This window comes from Silene latifolia, chromosome 10 (assembly GCF_048544455.1).
Source record: "Silene latifolia isolate original U9 population chromosome 10, ASM4854445v1, whole genome shotgun sequence".
NCBI classification, from domain to species: domain Eukaryota; kingdom Viridiplantae; phylum Streptophyta; class Magnoliopsida; order Caryophyllales; family Caryophyllaceae; genus Silene; species Silene latifolia.
Window position 1 is genome coordinate 26,250,217 of NC_133535.1, and position 25,232 is coordinate 26,275,448.

A 25,232-nucleotide genomic window follows, 5' to 3' on the forward strand; every position below is an offset into this window, starting at 1 on the left:
TCACACCAGTATTGGCATGGCGCCATTTGAGGCTTTATATGGGAGGAGATGTAGGAGTCCGATTTGTTGGGACGATAGTGCTGAGGCAGTGGTTTTGGGACCAAAGATGGTACATGAGATGGTGGAACGGATTAAGCTGATCAGACAGAGGATGAGAGTTGCCCAGGATCGACAAAAGAGTTATGCAGATCTACATCGTCGGGATATAGAGTTTCAGGTTGGGGACAAGGTTCTTTTGAAAGTGTCTCCTATGCGTGGGGTCATGAGATTTGGTAAGAAAGGGAAGCTGAGTCACAAGTTCATAGGACCGTATGAAATCTTGGATCGTGTGGGTGAGGTTGCTTATTGGTTAGCTTTACCGTCTGCTTTGGATAGAGTACATAATGTGTTTCATGTATCTCAGTTGCGGAAGTATGTTAGTGATCCGTCACATGTGTTAGAGGTAGAGAACATAGAGCTGGATGAGTCCTTGTCTTATCTTGAGGTTCCTAAACAGATTCTTGATCGAAAGGTTAGGAAAGCTAGACATGGTGAGACAGTGTTGCTTAAGGTTCTTTGGTCTAACCATGATGTTGAGGAGGCTATATGGGAGGCGGAAGAGGCTATGAGAGAGCGGTACCCGTCTCTTTTTGATCAGGTATTTATGGTTACGGGGACGTAACCTTGTTTCTTTTAGGGGAGTAGGAGATGGTCGCATAGTGTTTTTACATGTTTTTATGTTGATTTTGATATGGTTAGTAGTTGTTTTGAGTCGGGTTGAGTTGGTTTGGGAGGTATCTTTTGGAGTTTTATGTTGAGTTTTGTTTGTGTTGTTGTGTCAGGAGGATGTTAGTGTGCTTTTGTTTTGGTTGAACTTCAGGGACGAAGTTCTTTTTAAGGAGGAAAGACTGTAATACTACAGTTTTATGGGTCTGAGGGTACTCTATCGAGTGGGGCTTACTCTGTCGAGTAAGTTTGATTTTATACAAAACAGTAGTCTGCCTGTAGGGTACTCGATCGAGTAAGTTTGGCACTCGATCAAGTAAGTTTGGCACTCGATCGAGTGAGGGTCACTCGATCGAGTAAGTGACTTACTCGATCGAGTAAGTCGGTTTACGGGTGATTTGCAACGGGTTTGTTAATAATGCGGATTAATATATATTAAGTTCCGTCACCTTTCTTTAAACACTTTTACAAAACCTAAATCACAGTCAAGAGAAGTTTCAAGTTACGTTGTCTTGTCCCTTGGCATTATTAGCAAATCCCGGAGTTAGGAGTGTCGGTTTTCATCATTCTTTACACCTTTGTGATCCTTATGTCGTGGGTAAGTTCTACATATTATTTTTATATCATTTGGTTAATGTTGGTTAAACCCTAATTTGGGGATTTGGGGGTTTTGTGATTATATGGTTACGGTAGTGATAATATGTATGTATGTATAGGAGGAGGCTTTGTTGAGGAGAGATTCGGAGTAGCTGCTTAGATCGCTTGATTTCGTGTTGCTTTCCAGATAGGGTTTCCCCTACTCAGTATTAGTTACATGATGTGTGTGGTGGTTGTATTGTGGTTTTTATTAAATATATTGCTGGTGATTGTGACGGTTGTTGGTTTATATTGTTGATTGTTGTTGTATAACTGTCTGTGATATTCGGGGCGCGTCCCTGGCTGAGTGGAGTCACTTGCGGGAGTGGCTTCATGCCCTTGGTTCGCCCTATGTGGAACCCGCCACGGGAGGGGATGTGCACATTAAGGAAACTTGGGTTTATCGCTCAGTAGTTGATGAGCGGGGATTTGGTGGGTACGGTTGCGGTCTCCACTGGCGGTGTGGAGTACTTGTTGCGATGGGTACTCTGGCAGGACTACACACTTTAGTGTGTAGTCAGTTGTGCGGAGATTGATTATGGAGACTAGAGATTGATGTGTTGATTGAGCTGTTTGGTATTTGTTTCATTGTGATTTGTATCGTGTAATTAGTACTGACCCCGTTATTTGTTTTAAAAATTGTGGTGATCCATTCGGGGATGGTGAGCAGTTATTGAGCAGGTATGATATGACGCTTATGGGATAGCTGGGATGAGTCATCACGTGGCAGTTAGAAAAGTCTTCCGCTGTGTCAGACGATATTTTGTAGTTTTGGTAGTTTTGTTAGTGGACCGTTTGAGTACCTTGTATTTCAGTTAACTGTTTTGGGTTTTGGAACATGTAATCACTTAAACCGTATTTTATCTTTAAATTATGTTTCTTCATTGTCTTATGATTATCATTGCCTCGGGTAACCGAGATGGTGACGTTCTTATACCTAAGTGGTCCTGGTAAGGCTCTTGGAGTATGGGGGTGTCACAACATAAATTAATGGATTAGAAGGAGAGACAATGAATGAATTGAAGGCAATGTTACCTGACACGATAGATTCAAAGAGAAAGAAGGAATGAATAGATTCAAATAGAGGGAATGAATGAAGAGATTTGTAGAGAGATTAATAGAGTATAAGAGTGTAAGAAATTAGGATGAGAGTCATATTATAAAGAAGGGGAAAGGTAAAATAGGAATAGAAATAATGACTTAATCTAAGGATTTAAATGAATGGTTGAGATTCATTTTAATTGAGCTTTGGGGTTAATTAGTACTGATTTTTAACCTAACCAAGGATTATGGAAGCAGTTTTCAAACTTTTTTTACCTTTGTAGAAGTTCTCAAAAAGTGGTTTACCTTTGGTAGCAGTTATCAAAAAACCCTTATCTTTCTTACTTTAAGCATGATGTGTCACAAAATTAAGAGGTTGGGACACAAGATGAACACAAATGTGGGACAGGTGATATAAACTCAATAACAGTTACAAGTCTTACAACAGTCGAGGATAAAACTTACATTTTGTGAATTGTGTTAACTAACCCTTATTTTAGCCCCAATTTATCTAAAAAATCATATAAAACCACATTTCTCAAACATAAAATATATATAGTATTTCATTATTATTTAACCCGTATTTTAGCACAATCCGCTTAAAAAGTCATATAAAACGGCATTTCTCAAACTTTTAAATTACATTTTGTGAATCGCGATAATTAACCCATATTTTAACCCATCCCCGATTCAGTCTAACAAGTTTATTTACAGTTTTACACCAACTTTAGAGTCACTAATTGAAGACATTATGGCCCCAAAGAAAAAAAAAATAGGGATTTTTCAACAAAGACCCAAAACCCAACACTTAAAATGGCAGATATATGAAAGTCGAGTTGACCGGATCTCAACAAATCCTAGTCTCCTATGTACCAAAAAAAAAACAAATCCTAGTCTCCTACTAATATTTCAAAGATTGTGGGCTTGTGTTAAAGTACCAATCCTATTCGAAGAGTTACCGGCCAACCTACTATAGTACTACTATCTTATTTTTATAGTGCCTTTAGAACAAAAAAAAAAATGTGAGTGCCTTTCTTTCGAATTTCAGGCTTAATTACACTTCCAATTCTGCGTTTACTAATCAGTCGGCTAGTCAATTCTCCCAGCTTTCACTTGGCTGTCGGTAGTAACTTCTACTATGGACCATGATAATTATTTTGACCCTACTCGGCTCCGTTGTTAAGCCGAGTAATTTTTTTTTTTTTTTTTGAGGAGAGGGTTGATTCCTCCCGGATCCATGCATTCCCGCACTACTACATGGATCATCTAAGCCACCTCCTTCAGGAGCTGCAGTGGTCAAGTGATCATCGCTCCAAGTGGTTTAACCCGAGTAATCTTATCTATATAAAAGCAAGATAATTTCTTGTATTGTGGTGCATCCACGTCATCATGTGTATGGATTTTTTTTTATAACAGCCAATGTGAACCCGCTACTTAGATTATGGAATTAATTTCTGAAAAACCACCATCTTTTGTGCGTAAATGTTTATGTTTAGGTTTTATACATCTTTTTTACGTAAATGTTTATGTTTACGTTTTATACATAATAAAATAAAATAATGAATAATGCGTAATTTTAAAAAAATAATACATAATACATAATTTTGTCCAAAATTTTACTCCACTGATAAATAATTATATCTCTATTAAAGCAAAAACAAATAGTGCAAGGAGAGCGATCACGTCACCAAAACACTACAAATTTTATTCACTTTTATCAAAAGAAGAATGCAATATAGTATAGAAAACTCTCTACATGATTTACTCGCAAACCGCCGATAATTTCTCACCCAACATGTATATCATCCAAAAAAAATTAAGCACATCACATTTTAACTTATTTATTTATATAATATAATACTCCCTCCGTTTTTTTTTATTATTTGTCATTGAACGGAAATACACACGTAATTGTGAAACGTAGTTACATTTACTAAATGAAGTTAACAATTAATAACAATAATTAATTAATTAATTAATAATTTGACGAGTTATGATATTTTTTGAAACACAATTTTTAACTCAAAGAGATATTATAACTCTATAAAAGACAATATTGACTCAATTGATTGAAAACTATCATAAGTTATAACGAGTTTATTTATTTATAACAACAACCGAGTTTTTCTTTTTTTTTTTGAAGAGAAAAGCCCGAAGGCTTACTGCATTAAAGAAAGATCATAAAGAACAACATTGTTCGCAATCGCTGGTAAAACATCCGACCACTCGACTCTACCAAGAACCCTAGGTGTAGTATGAGCTAAAGCGTGCGCCACACTATTGTTCACACGACAAGTATACTGCCAAGAAATAGAAGCAAACGAATTACATAAAGCGAAAATATCATCTAAAACTAAAGACAAAATGCTCCTCCATGCGACCTTTCTCTTCAATTCCTCGGTAACGATCAAGCAATCGCTTTCCACAACGACTCTGAAATGGCCCTTCCCATTCGCTTCCCGGACACCTTCAACCGCCTCAGCTACCTGGGGATCCACACATGTTCCTGCATGACCGAGACACCCCGTAGCACCATGCCCTTCTCGTCACGACACACCACTCCTAGACTCACCTGAACCTCCTCCTTAGCCCCCGCATCGACATTCACCTTCACAACCCCTCATGTGGTGTAACCACCCCCTCTTCTTCGGTTGCTTCTCTCGCCTCTCATCCCGGCCCTTCCCTCCTCTTATTTCGCAACCCCCCCCCCCCCCTCGATCTCCTTCACGACATATGTAGCTCTCCTAATAACCCGTATAGGGTCCGCCCCCATCGAATCAAACACCACTTTGTTTCGGTGTTCCCACAAAGCCCAACACCCTACCATAAACAACCGAGTTTAGATAAATAAATAAAAAATCGAATTTCGATTAAAAAAATGTGTTTTAAACTTTAGATATAAAACAAAATCTATGAGCATTCATAATTTATATTTAAAAAATCTTTAAAAAAGGACTTTAAATAATTACGATAAAAATATTTTACTTACACATCTAGAAATAATAATATGAGTTTTTATAATAATAATAACATTATAATTATTTTGCAGTAATTAAGTAGGTATAGTTACGACTTACAACCCATCTATTTTTTAATATATTCATATCAAACAATTAAAAAAAGGATTTTTTTTGATCGGTTACTGGAGTAAAACGTCTAAGACTCAATTTTGATTGAAATTTGACACGAAAAACAGATAGCTAATTGATTAAAATTGAGTGAAATTGGATATGACTTGAACCAAGCACAAAGCCAAGATTCAAGCCTAAGAGTTAATCCAAGCACAAAGCAAGGAATTCACTCAACTCCAAGCACTTAGCAATGGAGGATATTTTAGCACTAAGCAAAGAATTTAAGAGAGAAAACTAGGTTTTCACTTGTAATTAGGTTCATTCAAATATGAAATTCTCATGTGGTTTGGTTGGTTTATATAGACCAAGCCTTACAATCTCGACCCTTGAGTACAAGCTATATCTAAGGGTCACAAAAGGAGTTGATATACTACAACAAAAATGGCAGCAAAGAGACCCTACAAGCGTTACACAAACTGAAAATGAAAAGGGCATAAAGCAATAGAATGATAAAGTAAACTAATAGTCCAACCCTTCTTTGATTACTTGCTCAACTCCTTATTTGTGCAATATGGACTGACTTGGCTACCTAAAGAACCGTTTAAGACTCTTATGCAGCTTTCAAAAGTCCCTTAAGCTTTGTTGGATTAAAATAGGAAAGGTTGAAAGCGACATTCAGCACATTGTTCAAAACCGAGGACCATGTGTACCTTTGCAAAGATTCCTAAATTAATTCTTGATAGGCACTTCTTTGAGATAAAAGTCCCTAGATAAAAATGTCTCAAATTCACCCGATATGTGAAATAGGACGGTTGGAACCATGACTTCTTAGACGGATTTGGAGTTATACCTCAAATTATGACGAGGTCCAAAACCGGGTGAATTAGAAGCATCCTCGGGTTGTGTCTTTTCAGTCTCCCCTTCTTGAAAAGGATTTGCCCTCAAATCCTCGAAAATTATCATTTTCAATCTCTTCATAATAAGGACTCAAATCTCCAACATTGAAAGTTCCATGGACTCCATACTCTCCGGGAAGATTAATCTTGTATGCATTGGACCCGAATTTTTCAAGGACTTCGAATGGACCATCAGCCCTAGGCATGAGCTTATTCTTCCTTTTTTATGGAAATCTCACCTTTGTCAAGTGTGTCCAAACAAGATCTCTGGGCTCAAATTTTTTGGTTCCCCTAGCACCCTTGGATATGGCCTTATGAGCCTCATTAGTCTTCTCAATTTGCTTCTTGACTTGTTCATGGATATGAGGCATTTGCTCAACTCGTTTCTTAGCATCATAATCAATCGTGTTCCTCTTAATAGGTGCCAAATCAGTAGACGTCATAGGATTCATGCCATAGACTACTTCAAAGGGAGACTTGCCCGTGGTTATGGAGGGTGCTCGGTCAAAGGCAAACTAGGCTTGAGCTAGCTTGAGATCCCAATCTTTTAATGACTTAGAAACCATGCATCTAAGGATCCTCCCCAAGGTCTTGTTGGTAAACTCCATTTGCCCATCGGTTTGAGGGTGATGGGAGGTATTAAATAAGACCCTTGTCTTGAGTAGCTTCCATAAGGTCTTCCAAAAATGACTCATGAACTTTGAATCCCTATCCGAGACAATGGACTTAGGAATACCATGGAGCTTGACCACTTCCTTGAAATAGAGCTCGACTACACTAGTTACATCTTCGGTTTTCTTACAAGCAATGAAATGAGCCATTTTGCTAAACCTATCCACAACCACCATGATTGAATCTTTTCCTCTTTGAGTTCTTGGAAGAGCAACAACGAAATCCATGTTTATATCTTCCCATGGCTGATTTGGGACGGGTAAAGGAGTGTAAGGGCCTGTTTGGAAATAGGACTTTGATTGTTGGCAAGGAGCACACCTCTTGATCACATCTTGGACATATCTAAGCATCTTAGGCCAATAGAATTGCTCTTGGAGTATGTCATAGGTCTTTTGAATGCCAAAGTGCCCGGCAAGACCATTGGAATATACCTCTCGCACCAACAAACTTCTATAAGGCCCCCTAGGCACACACAACCGGTTTCCAAGAAATAAGAACCCATTTTGAACCAAGTAATGACTTCCAACTTTGATTCGGTCAGCTTGAAGTAGCTCCCATTCTTCTTTAAAATCCGGATCCTCCACATATAATTCTTTCAAGTATTCGAATCCAAGGACCCTTTGCTCCATGAAACTCAACATAATCAACCTCCTAGACAATGCATCAACAACTACATTGTCTTTCCCCTCTATGTACTTTCTTGAAAAGTTGAAGGATTGTAGGAACTCCACCCATTTAGTGATACGTGCAATTTATATAGACTTTTTAGCCTCTTATTGCACGCATTTTTATGTCATTCTCGTTGTTTTGTATTGCAAAATACCCCGAATTGGCTACTTTGGTTTGTTTCGTCTCATTTACAGGAATGGACCTCAAAGTGGTGGAATCGAACCTTATTCGTTCCTCCTAGCATACATTTAAGGAGATGGAAGATTTAGAGCAGAAATGTCGTACCTCGGGAAGCGTAAAGGAGGTCCTTAGAGTCTAACCAAATAGAGTCCAAGCTGTTTTCAGTGGCTAACTGCTCGATCGAGTACTATCTTGGTCGATCAAGTGGTTTTGACGGTTGCTGGTATTCGATTGAGTCCCTGCTGTACTCGATCGAAGTGCACTGATTTGGAGGTCTTCGATCGAAAGTCATATTTGTTCGATCGAAGGGATTGGCTGGAGATTCACTCGATCGAAAGGAATGAAATACCTCGATCGAGTGATTTGCTTAATTACTTGGGATTTTATTCCGTGTTATGTTTATTGTTTTGATAATAATCTCTTCCCTATTTAAGGGAGACGTCATTAGGTTAACACATACATTACACTATGCTTAATTACTCTTTTTTCTCTTAATCACTGCTGGAACTTTCTCTCTTGAGGTGCTTTGCCTCTTAATTCTGGATCTAAACTTAATAATCCTTCTTTACTCTTCAATCTTAATTTAATTCTTTTGTTTTCTCTTAATCCTTGCTCTCTCATCTTTGTTTCATTATTCTTATTAGTAATATATGCTTCATCTTTATTATTCATCTACCATGTCTTTCTTTAGTATGTTCAATGTTGTTATTGTTTATGTCATTAATAGCATGAGTAGCTAATTTCCTTTATGTTAGGATTAGGGGAGCCATGGTAGTGAGTTGGCGATGTTGTGAATAGATCAGATAATTAATTGCGAGAACTGTTTTATAACAATATAACTGTAATTGTTTAGTTGAGTGCACGCTTCTAAACCCATTAAATTGGTTAAATTCAATCCTAGATCGAAAGATTGGAATGAACAGACCTGTTATGAACAGTAGACTACCCTAATGAGGACGGAAGTTAAGTTAGTTGTATTCTGGGGTGGATAGCGGACCAGAAGTACCTTTCCCTTGCCCTTCTCGCATTTGATCATCTGAACTATTTATGACTGAGTTAGTAAACTACCATGGTGAACCGAATTCCTAACATATTTCTCTCTATTTGATTACATACTTCGCTCGTCTCTGTTTTTACTGCTCTTTTCCCTTATTCTCTTCCCTTGACTCTTTTAGTAGTTAGAACTCAATTTATAACCCCCCTTTGTTACCAGACAGACTTAGATTAGCAGATAGATACAATAGCCTCCCTGCGGAGATCGACTCTACTTCCGCTAACTTCTGTTAGTAGTTATAGGTAATTATTTTTGGTACTAAACGACGTTATCAAATTTTGGCACCGTTGCCGGGGAGGCAATTAACCTATTTATCTGTCTTATTTTGGTTTGTCTCAGACTCAGGGAATTTTTAATTCCTTGAGACAGTTCTTATTTATTTTCTCTAGTGTTATTTATGCCCAGGTCTAACAGGTCAGAGTTAGTGTCAGCTGATCCTGAACCAGATCGGACCTTTCGCTATAGACAAAGACTGCTGAGAAAGAATTAAAAGGAAGTCTTGAGTACTTTTGAACCCGATCTTGAACATTTCTTATTTGCAGAAGACCAGTCTTTCGAAGAAGATAATTCTATTTCTGCTGCTAGCTCTGTGAAGATGCCTAATATCGCGAGTCACTCTGAGCCTACAACTGCTTCAATTCCTAAAGGTTTCAACCTCGCCACCGAGAATGGGAACACATTTGACATTCGGTCGTCTTATATCAACCTGGTCGAAAGAAATCTGTATCATGGTGTAGCTGAAGAGGATCCGCGAAAACATATGGAGATTTTCACAGACTATTGTTCTACCATTTCCGCCACTAAGGGAGTGACTCAGGACAAGATTAAGGAGGTCCTGTTTCCTTTTTCTTTAACCGATGAAGCCCGAGAATGGCTCACTGATCTTGACGAAACCGCGGCTGGGATCACCAACTGGGAGACCCTAGCCCTTGCTTTCTATAAAAGATACTTTCCTCCACAACGAACTAATCAGCTGAGAGGAAAGATTACAAGCTTCAAGCAAATGCCAGATGAGAACTTCTATGAAGCTTGGAGACGATTTAAGAAATTGGTGCGGTCTCTTCCTCATCATGGTTTTGATCAGTGGTTCTTATGAAACCAGTGTTATAATAGGTTGTACGACGACCACTGGGCTATTTTGGATGCTTCATCAAATGGGCGATTCCAAAAGAATATTGATGATGACAAGGGATGGGGCATTATAGAGGAGATGGCTACCCACTGTGCTGAATATGGGAACCCTAAGAGGAGGAATTAGAAAAGTTTCTTCTGTTGATAATGCAGTTGTGGCTCAGCTGGAAGCCATGAATGCCGGGTTTGACAAGTTAGAGTTGCAGAATGCGGGAGATCAACAGACGGTTCACTTGTTGACTAGATAGGAAACCATCTCATGTGAGATATGTGGAGGAGAAGATGGTCACACTGTCTAGCTGAGAAGGAGCAGGTTTATGCCTTTCAACAATATAGGCAAGGCGGCTCCTATTACAACAATCAGAGTGGAGTCCATCCTAACTTGAGATGGACTTGTGAGAATGTATTGAATCCTACACCTCCACCACAGCAACAACAACAGGTCTATGTTCCACCTCATAAAGCTCAATAAGGCTTTCAAAAGCCTCCATCCTTTCCACCGCCGCAACAAGGTTCTTCCTTAAGTGGTGTAAGTGAAATAGCTGAGTTGAAGTCGATAGTTCAATCATTGACAATTCTGTTGCAGAAAAGTGACCAACAAAAAGATGCATCAATCAAGTCACTTGAGTCTCAAATAGCTCAACTCGCCACTAATCAAGCTTCAAGGCAGCCGGGCCATTTACCGTCCCAACCAGATAAGAAACATCATGAGATGGTGAATTTGATTAATCTGAGGATCGGTCTTTTCTATGAGGGACCCAAGATGTCTACTGATGAAGACAAATCAGGCCCGGGAATTACTGTTGCTGAGCGTGGACAGTCATCATTGGACGAAAACATGTTGAATCTTAAGAAAGTCCTCGATCGACTCATTTCAGGTGGTCGATCGAGAGGAAATGTTAAGGAAATTGCTCGATCGAATGAAACTGGTGTTCAATCGAGTACTGTTGATATTGAAGCCTTCGATTGAGAGGATAATAGTCCTAGATCGAGTGAAATGGTTGATGAAAGTGCTCGATCGAAAGGGAAAAGAGGTCGATCGAGTAAAATTGCAGCTGATCCTGTGGAAACTTTGGCAGAAAAGAATAAAGGTTTGGAAGTTCTCATTACGGTCCCTTTACCAAGGCGATTACAGAACAGGAAGGTTGAACAACAGTTCGAAAAATTTGCTGATATTTTGAAGAGCCTTCACGTCAACGTTCCCTTCGCCGAATTGCTTACCCAGGTACCCTCTTACATGAAATTTATGAAAGAAATATTAACGCGTAAGAGGCATATTAGCGATCATTAAACGGTAGCTTTGACTGAAATAGTTTATGCCTTCATTCAGAATAAGACACCAACCAAACAATCTGACCCGGGTAGCTTTTCTATTCCATGCCATATAGGGACCCACTTAATTGATAATGCGCTATGTGACTTAGGAGCTAGCGTGAGTGTCTTACCATTGTCTCTCGCTAAGAGACTGGGTTTGACCAAGTTTCACTGTACCAATATGACTGTGCAGATGGCCGACCGTACTTTATCACGGCCCCTAAGTGTCTTAGAGGATATACCTGTGAAGATCGAGAAATTCTTTATTCCTGTAGATACCCGTATCCGTCGATATTGGAATTTATAGAGAACCCGACAAACACCCGATGATGATAGGACACATGTATTCTTTAGTTGTCACTGTCATTTATTTGGGTTCGTTTTACGATGTAGAATGGGCGTCGTCGATGAAGTATTTTATTAATTTAAATGATATTTAAATTAATGTTTTTTTTAAGTGAGTTCATTTTGTTAATTTAAATGATATTTAAATTATGGTTTTTTAGGTAAATTCAATTTATTTTATTTTATTTTGAATTTATTTTTCCCAAGTTTATTTTGTTGAAAATAGAATAAATAATTGATTTGAAAAATCATTTTATGAGTATATTTGATTTGAAAAGTCATTTATTTCAATGCGTTAGTTGATTTGAAAAATCGATTTTTAAAAGCGAAGAACTCGTTTTGAACACTTGTTTTTGAGCTCGATTTTAGCTCGGTTTTTGAGCCCGTTTTCTTTGCAAATTGGCATGAATCTCGAGTACATTAACCAACCTAGACCAATACCCATTCACCCTTGTTCGAACCCCCCATACCACGGCCCAAATTCTCGTCCCAAACCCCTCACAAGCAGCCCGCAACCAATGCAGCCCCCTGTTTTGCGTGCCAATTCCCAAGCCCAAAACCCGCTCCAAACACTACCAAGACCCATAAACATTAACCCTAACCCATACCCTAGTATCCTACCCATATTATCCTAGCTTAATCACCAAGAAAACCCCCCTCAAACCCTCACAAAAACTGCTGGACAGCAGCCATACGGGATGAAGCCCGATTGCCTCTCCCTCTCTTTTAACCTACTTTAACTCCTTATAAATACCACCCCTTCACCATACATTGATGCCTCTAAGTTCTCCCTACATCCTACCATCACTCACAAGCTTTAAACCTCAGAAACAAACCCTAATTGCCTCTCAAAAACCCTCCACAAAACCGACATACAAACTGAAACTGTTTGTGTGTCCTCCTCGAAAAACAATTTGTTCCTCCCTCAAACCTCCATCAAAACTCGAGTTTCTTGTTCCTAATTAACCACATAACATCCATCTACACATTAGACAAAGATTTACGAGCCAAATTGCCCTTGAGAGTACACGAAATCTCTCGAAAAACAGAGTGTTATACACTCTGTTTTCGCGGTTTGTTCTTGTCTGTCCAGTTCTGTTTGTGCTCGTTTTTCGTACCCAATAACCCAAAACGAGCAGGGGTTGCTTTAAGATCTCTGTTCTTCTCTCTTTCTAGTTTTCAAAACATCTTTTAAATCGAATTTTCATCGTGAAACGAGGGAGAAATCATTGTTTGAAAGTTGCTGTCCAGATTTGCCAAAAACGCGTGTTTGCTTTGTTTCTTCGTCGACGACGGCCTCTCGAGATAAAACCTACCATCGATTACGACCCAAGACAGTGTCAACGATACATGTAGGTTGAGGGTGCATCAAATCCTCCTCTTTCTCCCTTTTTTATTTCGTTTTTATGTTTGTTCTTTTATAGTTTGTTTTGTTTGTTTATCGCTTTTTATTTATCGTTTAAATTAACTATGAAACTAGTTTAGTCCGAGTATGAGTTAAAGTACCACCATGAACACCCGCGTTGACTTGAGATGGGAAAAGAAACCGCTACATCAGTCGGTCGTACACCCCCGTCTCATTTACATATCCTCGTGTTCAAGGTAGGGCATTAATAAAACGATTTTAACTTCGTTCTTCGCTTTTGACATCTCCTCTTCTCTCGGCCAATTCGATCCACCTTAGGACCCGTTGCATGTTAGTATGACTTCTGATTGTTAACATATGACTTATTTAGATGACATTAGATCGATTTGATAACCTAATTAGACACATTAGGGTACATCGACATAGCTTTAAAAACCGATTAACAATTACTAGAATTAATTGAATTCATCTTCCCTTTCACTAATTTTCTCGCTAGCATGGAAGTGCGTGCTTAACACCTTTCCATTTGCACTCGTTGACGATTTAGAATTGTACCTAACCTAGTTCGTATTTATTTAATTCAATTTGTAATTAATTAACCTTTAATTTGTTTTATTTATTTCTAATTTTTTAAAAGTCGTTTTAATTATCTTTTATGGTTCAAAATCTGTAAATTTAATTTAATGAATTTTTTCGTAATTTATTTTACTGATTTCGTAATTAAAACATAATTAACTTTGCTTTTCTACAAAAACCGTGCCTTGCACGGGTCTGTCTGACTTCTGATCCGTGCACTGCACGGGTCTGCCAGTTTTAGTTTCTTTTCTTCTTTTGTTTCTTTAATTGTTTACTAATCCTATTTTAATAAATATGGATTGGTGAATAATTTTAATAAGTTGGGTTCAATTTAATTAATAAGTTGTACCTAATTTATTTCAAGCCTTTGTACTTATTTATTTTAATTTAATTAGTTTAATTCTAATCTAATTTGTTCATTAACTAATAATTCGGCTAACATCTTTAATTAGTCTGACTTAGCTTTAGCTTTTTTGTTTACATTTGTTTCGTTTATTAAGACTTAATAGTTTAAGTTGTATTTTGTTAGTTTGTATTGTAATCTGAGTCAAAGTAATTACGATAGTTGTTGTAATTAGATTGAGTTGTAATTTATTTCTCGTTGTGTCGGCATGAAATGCCTGGGTTGTAATAGGATAGATCCCAATGGCTCCCCCATTCCTCCTAAGCCGTGTTTGCGCATCTTTTATTTCAAATCAACCAACATGCTAAAACAACTTTGACAAAGTTAGTATTCATGCATTAAACGACATAGAAATTGTTGTCACATGTTAGGGTTTTAAAACGATGTTTGCATATCATATATCGTAGTAGCTATGACCTTGTTTGAAATCCGACACTTGACTTAGTAGAGGCCGTTATCGACGGGCGGGGTTAGGTGTCCTTGTGGGCTTCCTAACACGTACCCTCACCCCTTACTCAAGATCTATGGTTTGTGGATCCGTCTAAATACCATTGGATTACGAGAGTCATTCAAATCGAGTGATATAGGGTACAAGTCTTTATCTTTAATCACTCGTAGTCGATTGGCTTTATGCTTTTCGATGAAAGGTGTAAAGTTGACTTGAACGGTTCCAAGTTCCCAAAAAACTTGGTGGCGACTCTAATTTGTCTTAATTCGATTCGAAGGAACCTCGAGTCGATTATGCCTAGTGTGGATCCCGCGGACGCAGCTTCCCCAGGGCCTTGTCCACGCTTTGGCGACTCCGGGGGAAAAGAGGACTAGTTACACTTTGTTTCTAGGGTCTTTTCCTCCGAGGTGAAACTTGAAAAGAAAGTGTTGGAAAGTAAAACATTACTCATAGTGCTACGATTCATGCATAAACCCTTAAGGACTTGCCCGGGCCGTCCCAGCGTTTCTTCGTGATGCGTGGGGGGCGACGTCCCACTATGCTAGGAAGCTGCACATTGCTCGCTTCCACTTCACCTCGCGTGGTTCTTGATGGTGGGGACGATCTTCTAGGTACTCTACCTTAAGACACCTTGCTCTATAAGACCGCAAAAGGATGGAGGGCATAGACCTTCTTATAGAAGACTTGCCGAGACTTAGAGATGTCTAGGAGCATACATCCTTATAACATGAGAATGACAATGTGCAATTTGTTTTCCCGAGTCTTTTTTCGAAATTTCCCATGTCCTTTTCAAAACCGAACTTTTGAACAACTTACTTTCAAACTAGCATGGTTTTAAAAACGCGGAATGCTGCCCAAATAGGACTAGAATTTTCGGCCCAAAATGAGCTTTTATAGCCGGCATGCTGCCCATTTCAAATCTCATTTTCGAATCAATCTTTCGTTTTTTTTTCAAAACCAATCCAAAATGCCTCTCGAACCTCAACCAAGCATGAAATGCGTCGAGTCGTGTCCGGGTCATGGCCGTGTAGGCCGGGTGTGTTTCGTTCTAAGAGTCTAGAACACGACCTTGTTGGGTCACCCAAGCTCACCTCTTGGGCCTTGAGTCATGTTGGTCGACCTTTTGGTCTAGGATAGTCCACAAAAACGCCCAAGCTAGGCCATTTAGGGCGTTTCACCCGAACCTATGGGCTATGTTAGTCCAATCACGGGTTTGGCCACACCGAGTCCGGTTTATAACCGATTTATGACAGTTTGAGTCATGTCGTTTTGTCGAGTCTAAAATGAACCAAGGTCTAGATCCAACCGTGAGTCGAACCTTTGGTTAGTCAATCTCAAGTCGAGTTTTTGTTTGAGTCAAGTTGGGGTCGTGTCCTTAAGTGTGCAGGGGCTCTTACTTTAAATATTGACTCAGTACGGGGTTTTCTTGTAGAAAGGCCGCCAAAAACCCGACGTCAAGCAATGGAAGATGCTGTTAACAAGCTTACTGAGGCCGTGAACCTCATGATGACCCGCATGGATGCAATCGAATCTAAGCTGGGTGAAGATTCCGCTTCATCTACCCCACCTCTGACTGATCTGGAGAAACGGTTCAAGTTCATTGAAGACCGTCTGAAACTCTCCCAGGGGAAGAACATCCACTATGAGAATGCTAGGGCCTATGCCCCAGTTCAGGATAAGTTGCCCACGAACATGGTACTCACTGACATCCCAAAGTTCAAGGGCACCAAGATCCATCCACCATGTTAAGACCTATAAAGGGTACTTAGCATCAAGGGAGTACCTGCGATATGCTCTCGAAATTTTCGCCCAATCTCTGGGTGAACACCCAAAGGCGTGGTTCTATAATCTTGACCTCAAGAACTTCCCCACTTTCGAAGATATTACGGTGGAGTTCTCAGTAAGCACTATCTTTGACAATGTTGAGATTCAAACCAACATAAGGACTTTGGAAGTGATGACACAGAAGGAAAAAGAGGGCTTTACTGAATTCCTCGCAAGATGGCGCGCTGAAAGCGTAAAACTAGCTAAGAAGCCTGATGAAGTCGAAATGGTAGATAAGTTCGTGAAGAATTTACGACACTGTTTACCGTAATGCTCGAAATACCGAATTTTGGTTCTTTCAAAGAATTGATAAGAATCGGGATAAAGGTAGAGGATGATGTCCGAATGGCAGAAGCTGAGAAGCCAAAAGGATACCAAGGGGCCTCATCGTCTAGGACCAAAGCCCCAGCAACGACCCATATCGATGAAGCCATCAATCTCTTAGAAGGGCAATCGAAGAAGTCGCAGCGCCAAACCCCTAGGGCATTCACCGATATCGGATGCACTTATACTACGCTCTCCAAGGGCTCATAGCCCAAGGAAAGTTGAAGCCTATTGGTCCGACTCCGGACCCTCCCGCTGATCAACAAGGTAAATGGTATAAACCAAATGCCTACTGTGCCTTTCATCAAGGGAAAGGCCATGATACTGAAAGGTGCTATCGACTGAAGCACGAAATCCAAGACATGATTGAGAACGGAACGCTCCCAATCCCAGCCATAAAACCTAATAACATCACCAATCCATTTGGCGATCACGCTAACTTTATTTCTGTCGAAGACAGTGTCGATTATTCCCATCTTATCCATAAAATATTTGTGGATTGCTCTAATTTTTTGCGAAGCCCGAAGAATGAAATTCAAGTCGGAAGTCTTGCTCTAGAATGGACTCCTCTTGTTAACGAAGTTAATAAAAGACAATTCAATTCACCAACCTTCATCACTGGCGTAGATCCTCAGAGGACTACCTCAGGATGGAGGCATACCATCAAAGGGATCAAGGACTAGAACCGAGCATCTAAGCTGACAGCTGAACAAGGGAAAGCTCAAGACCAGATTTGAAAAATTATGAGTCGGGATCTGTTTTCTTTTCTTAGTCGAGTCGAGTCTAGGACTTTCTTTTCTCGAAGTTGAGTCGTTTGTCCCGCGATGACCTAGGGTGTGTCCTAGGAATCGTTCCTTCAAGTCTGTTAAGCATTTGTCTTTCCAATAAAAAGTTGCAGTTTCGTTTCCAAATATGTCTTGTTTCCAATCCTCAATCATTCCGAAACATGATAAAATGCACAACACACTCAAAGGCACCCCGGGGTAGAAATATGTCCCGTTTCAAAATGTAAGGTACAATAGGATTCCGTGTTTGATTCCTTTACCTATTCCATGTCTGGTGGTAGAAAACCTCCATCTGAACCAATGTTTGTGACAAGCTTTTAGATGAATCTATGACGAACCCTAACTAGCTCCTTGTTTCCCCTATCGATGACGGAAGGCAAGCCTTTTCCCACAAAATCATCCCATCTCGAAGAGAGAAGATATCAACCCGTTCTAACAAGGGAATTGTTAGTTCTTACCCAAATTAGTTGGCGAAGCCCAGTTTTCTAGGTGTATCCATTTATGACTAAGAGAATGAATAGAATATCATTTTCAAGAAGAGAAGAAAAAAAAATGAAAAAGAATGAGAAAATGAGAAGAATTGGAAAAATGAAAAAAGATGAAAGAAAAAGAAAAAAAGAAAAAAGATGTTGAAGTCATTGCAGAATGCTTTTGGTTGAATGTCGAAGTTACGGAAGCCAGAAATCAAGTCAAGTACCCATAGTCGAAGTTCAATGGGCAAAGCCCAAAAGCTTAAGTAGTAACCTCTTTACCCTCTAAGTCCTTCCTGAGACAGTTACAAGGGGATAATCAGGAATTTTGAGAATCATTCCGCTTGTGTTGTTATACCTAGCCTTTAGGGTCCAGACATGGAAATTTGAACCCACATCATTTTCCAACCCATTTGCACTCGGGTTTCATCAAAACCGAGACACCATTTCCAACCACATTAGAAGCCATAGCCCTTAGCCTTAGCACCACAAAACAAACCTTCAGAATGATGGTTAACTATTCCAACTTGTTTTTACCAAGCTCCACATCCCAAAGAATCAAAACCTTTTGTACCAACCCTAGACACGGGATACAACGGTACCTTACAGGCTAGAATGGGATACGACATGATACCTTAGGTGAAACCTTTGAGTGTGTACACACAATCAAAATGCCAATTTAATGCACCTTGATCGAACTACGTCGGATTTGATTTCGCTCCACGCGAATACGTAGGCAGTCCTTCAGAATAAGGGATTCAATCCACCCATCATCCAAGTTGTCATCTTGTCGGTTTCTTACGGGTCTTAACCAAGTCCAAATGAAGCCACCTTTGTTTGAGTCGGTCTTAGCACTTGATGTAGGCTAGGATGAGGATATAGGTTCGGATGAATAGTATCGAGTCTCAGAATGAGCTTTATCTAATGGTTTAGGCAAAGATGCTGAGTCACATAGATGTGGGTTTGTGTTGGGAACAGAAAATATGAAAAAACCCGCTGAAAAGAAAGAAGGCGTGGAAAAAAAAATAGTAAAAGCCCGCTGAAAAGAAAGAAGGCGGTGGCAAGAAATGATGAATACTCGCTGAAAAGAAAGGAGGCGAGGAGAAGAGTGGCAGAATGTTCCCAACAAGAGTGATGTGTGATGTCCACTGCTCTCATAAAATCAGTCTGTGTTTGGTGTCTAGGCGAAGCCAACGTTGTTGCTCCGTGAGTTTAATCCACCTTGTCAATGCCAAGTGATCTTGATTCCCATGTGCCCTTAGGAGCACGCCCATGCCATACGATATCTCTGTCTCAAGTCCGATGGCCTTGTGATTCCCATTTGCCATCTTTTGGCGCCAGAATGGCCAATTTACATTTCTACCCCCAACAAGTCAATAGTTGAATTAAAACCCGTGCACACTTACGGTTTTATTTTCCTTTTTGTTTTACGGTAGCGGGCTACGCCCACGTGGTTTACGAGTCATACAGAGTGTCTAAGTCGTATTTCATGCTCACCCATCAAGGTTCGATTTCAAAATGACAGATATTTCAAAATTTCAAAATTTCAAAAACTTTTTGCGCATTATGGATAGATGATCCAAGTCAAGGTTCAAATCTCAAAGTTCAAAATCAAATTTTGGGTCGACGACCCAACATCCAAGTGATTCATTTCAAATTCAAAATTTGGGTCGATAGCCCAATTATTCAAAATTTTCAACATGTTCAAATTTGGGGTCGATGACCCGATCTTTCAAACTTCAAATTTCGGTCGATGACCCAACATTCCAAGTGATGTCAAATTCAAAATTCGGGTCGATGACCCAATTATTCAAAATTTTCAAATTCAATTTTTGGGTCGATGACCCAATCTTTCAAATGATCTAATTTTAGGATCGATGATCCAAATGTGCTTATGTGATGATTATTGCTAGTACGTTTTTGTGTTTCGAATGTAGCAGATATGCTTCAACTCGGGGCTCTAAAGTCTTCGACTTTAGAGCCATTGCAAATCAGGGGCTGAAGCGGGTTGGCTTCGAGACCATTATCAAGATGAAAAGGATGACATCCACTCGGAATTCAATTCAATACAAGAGTATGAAATGGAAGAATTCCGTAGTTGAAAGCAAATGATGAAAGTGGCGGCAACCTCCTCGGAAAGTCCCGTCCCATTTTGGCACTGCCCGGATGATAAATTTTGGGCAAGTGTCGTGAGATGATGAATTTTGGACAAATGCCAGCGGATGATAAACTTTGGGCATGTGTCAGCAGTTGCCGAACTACGACGCGGGTTTGATTCCGTCAGAAACGGATACGTAGGCGCCTAAGGATAAGGCTCAATCCACCATATATGCAATTTATGGGTCGATGACCAATGATGACAATTTGACGCAACAGAAGCAAGAGTTAATCCCCAATGAAGTTTCAGGTATGATCTCTTCTTATGGCTGGCGAGCTTATATACGCAAGTCTAATGGACTATAAACGACCCGAAGAATCCTCAGGTCGAGAGGGACCTGGGGTATACTTTGACTTTCGCCTTGTCCAAGCCTCAGTCAAAGTGGGGGCTCTGTAGATACCCGTATCCGTCGATATTGGAATTTATAGAGAACCCGACAAACACCCGATGATGATAGGACACATGTATTCTTTAGTTGTCACTGTCATTTATTTGGGTTCGTTTTACGATGTAGAATGGGCGTCGTCGATGAAGTATTTTATTAATTTAAATGATATTTAAATTAATGTTTTTTTTAAGTGAGTTCATTTTGTTAATTTAAATGATATTTAAATTATGGTTTTTTAGGTAAATTCAATTTATTTTATTTTATTTTGAATTTATTTTTCCCAAGTTTATTTTGTTGAAAATAGAATAAATAATTGATTTGAAAAATCATTTTATGAGTATATTTGATTTGAAAAGTCATTTATTTCAATGGGTTAGTTGATTTGAAAAATCGATTTTTAAAAGCGAAGAACTCGTTTTGAACCCTTGTTTTTGAGCTCGATTTTAGCTCGGTTTTTGAGCCCGTTTTCTTTGCGAATTGGCACGAATCTCGAGTACATTAACCAACCTAGACCAATACCCATTCACCCTTGTTCGAACCCCCCATACCACGGCCCAAATTCTCGTCCCAAACCCCTCACAAGCAGCCCGCAACCAATGCAGCCCCCTGTTTTGCGTGCCAATTCCCAAGCCCAAAACCCGCTCCAAACACTACCAAGACCCGTAACCATTAACCCTAACCCATACCCTAGTATCCTACCCATATTATCCTAGCTTAATCACCAAGAAAACCCCCCTCAAACCCTCACAAAAACTGCTGGACAGCAGCCATACGGGATGAAGCCCGATTGCCTCTCCCTCTCTTTTAACCTACTTTAACTCCTTATAAATACCACCCCTTCACCATACATTGATGCCTCTAAGTTCTCCCTACATCCTACCATCACTCACAAGCTTTAAACCTCAGAAACAAACCCTAATTGCCTCTCAAAAACCCTCCACAAAACCGACATACAAACTGAAACTGTTTGTGTGTCCTCCTCGAAAAACAATTCGTTCCTCCCTCAAACCTCCATCAAAACTCGAGTTTCTTGTTCCTAATTAACCACATAACATCCATCTACACATTAGACAAAGATTTACGAGCCAAATTGCCCTTGAGAGTACACGAAATCTCTCGAAAAACAGAGTGTTATACACTCTGTTTTCGCGGTTTGTTCTTGTCTGTCCAGTTCTGTTTGTGCTCGTTTTTCGTGCCCAATAACCCAAAACGAGCAGGGGTTGCTTTAAGATCTCTGTTCTTCTCTCTTTCTAGTTTTCAAAACATCTTTTAAATCGAATTTTCATCGTGAAACGAGGGAGAAATCATTGTTTGAAAGTTGCTGTCCAGATTTGCCAAAAACGCGTGTTTGCTTTGTTTCTTCGTCGACGACGGCCTCTCGAGATAAAACCTACCATCGATTACGACCCAAGACAGTGTCAACGATACATGTAGGTTGAGGGTGCATCAAATCCTCCTCTTTCTCCCTTTTTTATTTCGTTTTTATGTTTGTTCTTTTATAGTTTGTTTTGTTTGTTTATCGCTTTTTATTTATCGTTTAAATTAACTATGAAACTAGTTTAGTCCGAGTATGAGTTAAAGTACCACCATGAACACCCGCGTTGACTTGAGATGGGAAAAGAAACCGCTACATCAGTCGGTCGTACACCCCCGTCTCATTTACATATCCTCGTGTTCAAGGTAGGGCATTAATAAAACGATTTTAACTTCGTTCTTCGCTTTTGACATCTCCTCTTCTCTCGGCCAATTCGATCCACCTTAGGACCCGTTGCATGTTAGTATGACTTCTGATTGTTAACATATGACTTATTTAGATGACATTAGATCGATTTGATAACCTAATTAGACACATTAGGGTACATCGACATAGCTTTAAAAACCGATTAACAATTCTGTAACTTAATTGAATTCATCTTCCCTTTCACTAATTTTCTCGCTAGCATGGAAGTGCGTGCTTAACACCTTTCCATTTGCACTCGTTGACGATTTAGAATTGTACCTAACCTAGTTCGTATTTATTTAATTCAATTTGTAATTAATTAACCTTTAATTTGTTTTATTTATTTCTAATTTTTTAAAAGTCGTTTTAATTATCTTTTATGGTTCAAAATCTGTAAATTTAATTTAATGAATTTTTTCGTAATTTATTTTACTGATTTCGTAATTAAAACATAATTAACTTTGCTTTTCTACAAAAACCGTGCCTTGCACGGGTCTGTCTGACTTCTGATCCGTGCACTGCACAGGTCTGCCAGTTTTAGTTTCTTTTCTTCTTTTGTTTCTTTAATTGTTTACTAATCCTATTTTAATAAATATGGATTGGTGAATAATTTTAATAAGTTAGGTTCAATTTAATTAATAAGTTGTACCTAATTTATTTCAAGCCTTTGTACTTATTTATTTTAATTTAATTAGTTTAATTCTAATCTAATTTGTTCATTAACTAATAATTCGGCTAACATCTTTAATTAGTCTGACTTAGCTTTAGCTTTTTTGTTTACATTTGTTTCGTTTATTAAGACTTAATAGTTTAAGTTGTATTTTGTTAGTTTGTATTGTAATCTGAGTCAAAGTAATTACGATAGTTGTTGTAATTAGATTGAGTTGTAATTTATTTCTCGTTGTGTCGGCATGAAATGCCTGGGTTGTAATAGGATAGATCCCAATGGCTCCCCCATTCCTCCTAAGCCGTGTTTGCGCATCTTTTATTTCAAATCAACCAACATGCTAAAACAACTTTGACAAAGTTAGTATTCATGCATTAAACGACATAGAAATTGTTGTCACATGTTAGGGTTTTAAAACGATGTTTGCATATCATATATCGTAGTAGCTATGACCTTGTTTGAAATCCGACACTTGACTTAGTAGAGGCCGTTATCGACGGGCGGGGTTAGGTGTCCTTGTGGGCTTCCTAACACGTACCCTCATCCCTTACTCAAGATCTATGGTTTGTGGATCCGTCTAAATACCATTGGATTACGAGAGTCATTCAAATCGAGTGATATAGGGTACAAGTCTTTATCTTTAATCACTCGTAGTCGATTGGCTTTATGCTTTTCGATGAAAGGTGTAAAGTTGACTTGAACGGTTCCAAGTTCCCAAAAAACTTGGTGGCGACTCTAATTTGTCTTAATTCGATTCGAAGGAACCTCGAGTCGATTATGCCTAGTGTGGATCCCGCGGACGCAGTTCCCCAGGGCCTTGTCCACAATTCCCGTTGACTTCATGGTCTTAGACATCCTCGAGGATTCTTACACTCCTATTATATTAGGACGACCATTTTTGTTTACTGCTCGCGCAGTAATCAATGTCGGGGGGAAGACTCTTACTTTTCAGGTAGGTGACGAGGAGCTGACCTTTTATCAGTCCAATGTCCGTAGGGCTCCTATGCAAATTCAACCTTGCAATGTCCTACCCTCTATAGACCCTGACACAGATTCTCCAGTTGATAACATTGAGTTTTGTGATGTTATATTAACACCTCCGCCTCATACTGAGAGCAATAAGGAGGACTATTCTGTTGTTTCCATTACTGCAGGTATAAAGAGTGTGGATATTGGAGATTCCATCGGTCAAGGTGCAGTGAAAGGCAAGCTAAATGATGGGAATGATGCGAAAGACGATGCCAAAAAGAATGATAAAGGGAAGAAGAAATTGAAGGCGTATGTGGACGCGAACTATTCTTCTTTAACCAGTTCAAGTTCAAGCTCATGGAGATCCAAGAGGACGGTCCGCGATGCTGAAGGGACCTCCTCCAGTCAGAAGCCCTCTTTTGGGCTATTAAAGTGCTTCGGAAGATAAATATGAAATGTCCCATAGTAAAAACTTTGTAATTTGAATTTTCGTTAGACATTTTAGTTTGCGTTTAGACTTTTAGACAATGGCGTAGTTAGTTTTTAGTGTAAGGCCGAATATAGACTGTGTATTTTTGATTTGGTATTTGCGGGAAGTGGTTTGTTGTGTTTTATGCAGGTTTGGGGAAGGTTGGATTCATTGGGATGCGTGCCAATGGAAAAAGCCTCGATCGAGCACTTTTTGTATTCGATCGAGCAGAATGCCCAGCCAAAGTCCTCGATCGAGTAAACTAGAGTACTCGACCGAAATGCATAATTCAAGGGTTCCTCGATCGAGTTGTCATGTACTCGATCGAGAGGAAATGAGGAGTAAAAGTCCTCGATCGAACTTGTTGCTGTTTTCGATCGAGTAAAATCTAAGGAGGAGAAGGAACCTGTCGATCGAGCAAGTCTGAAGGACTCGATCGAATACAATGGAGAAGAAAATGCTCGATCGAGTGGTTTGCAATCACTCAATCGAGTGAAAATGTTGACTAAGCACGAGGGAGTTTCTTTTTCCCTTTATTCTATTTCATTGTTAACTTCTCTTTTCTCCTTCCTCTTTGCGCGAAAAACCCATTCACTACTACTTATCCAGACAACTACAACGCCCCTTTAACAACGATTACTCACGAAAATCACAACAGACGTTGTAGAATGTATGGCGCGAATTTTACTAAAATGAATTACAACGGGTATGGTTATAAAAACCGTTGTTATAAGTTTTAACAACGGGTAACACATGCACAACCGTTGTTAATAATTTGGCGCATAATTGATGCAAAGTTAGTGAAAAGTAATCACAGCGGTTACTTTTGAAACCCGTTGTTAAAACTTATTTGACAACGGGTGTTGTTTTACAACCGTTGTTAAAACTTATTTGACAACGGTTGTTGTTTTACAACCGTTGTTAAAACTTATTTGACAACGGTTGTTGTTT

The 25,232-nt window shown here is 39.3% G+C and overlaps 1 non-coding gene across 1 annotated transcript; it reads right to left on the reverse strand.

The window, feature by feature from the left end:
* Nucleotides 1-9,895: 9,895 nt before the first annotated feature.
* On the reverse strand, nt 9,896-10,001 carry LOC141609770 (small nucleolar RNA R71). Its single transcript, XR_012527681.1, has one exon. It is a non-coding gene; the product is annotated as a small nucleolar RNA R71 (small nucleolar RNA).
* Between the last annotated feature and the right edge of the window lie 15,231 nt (nt 10,002-25,232).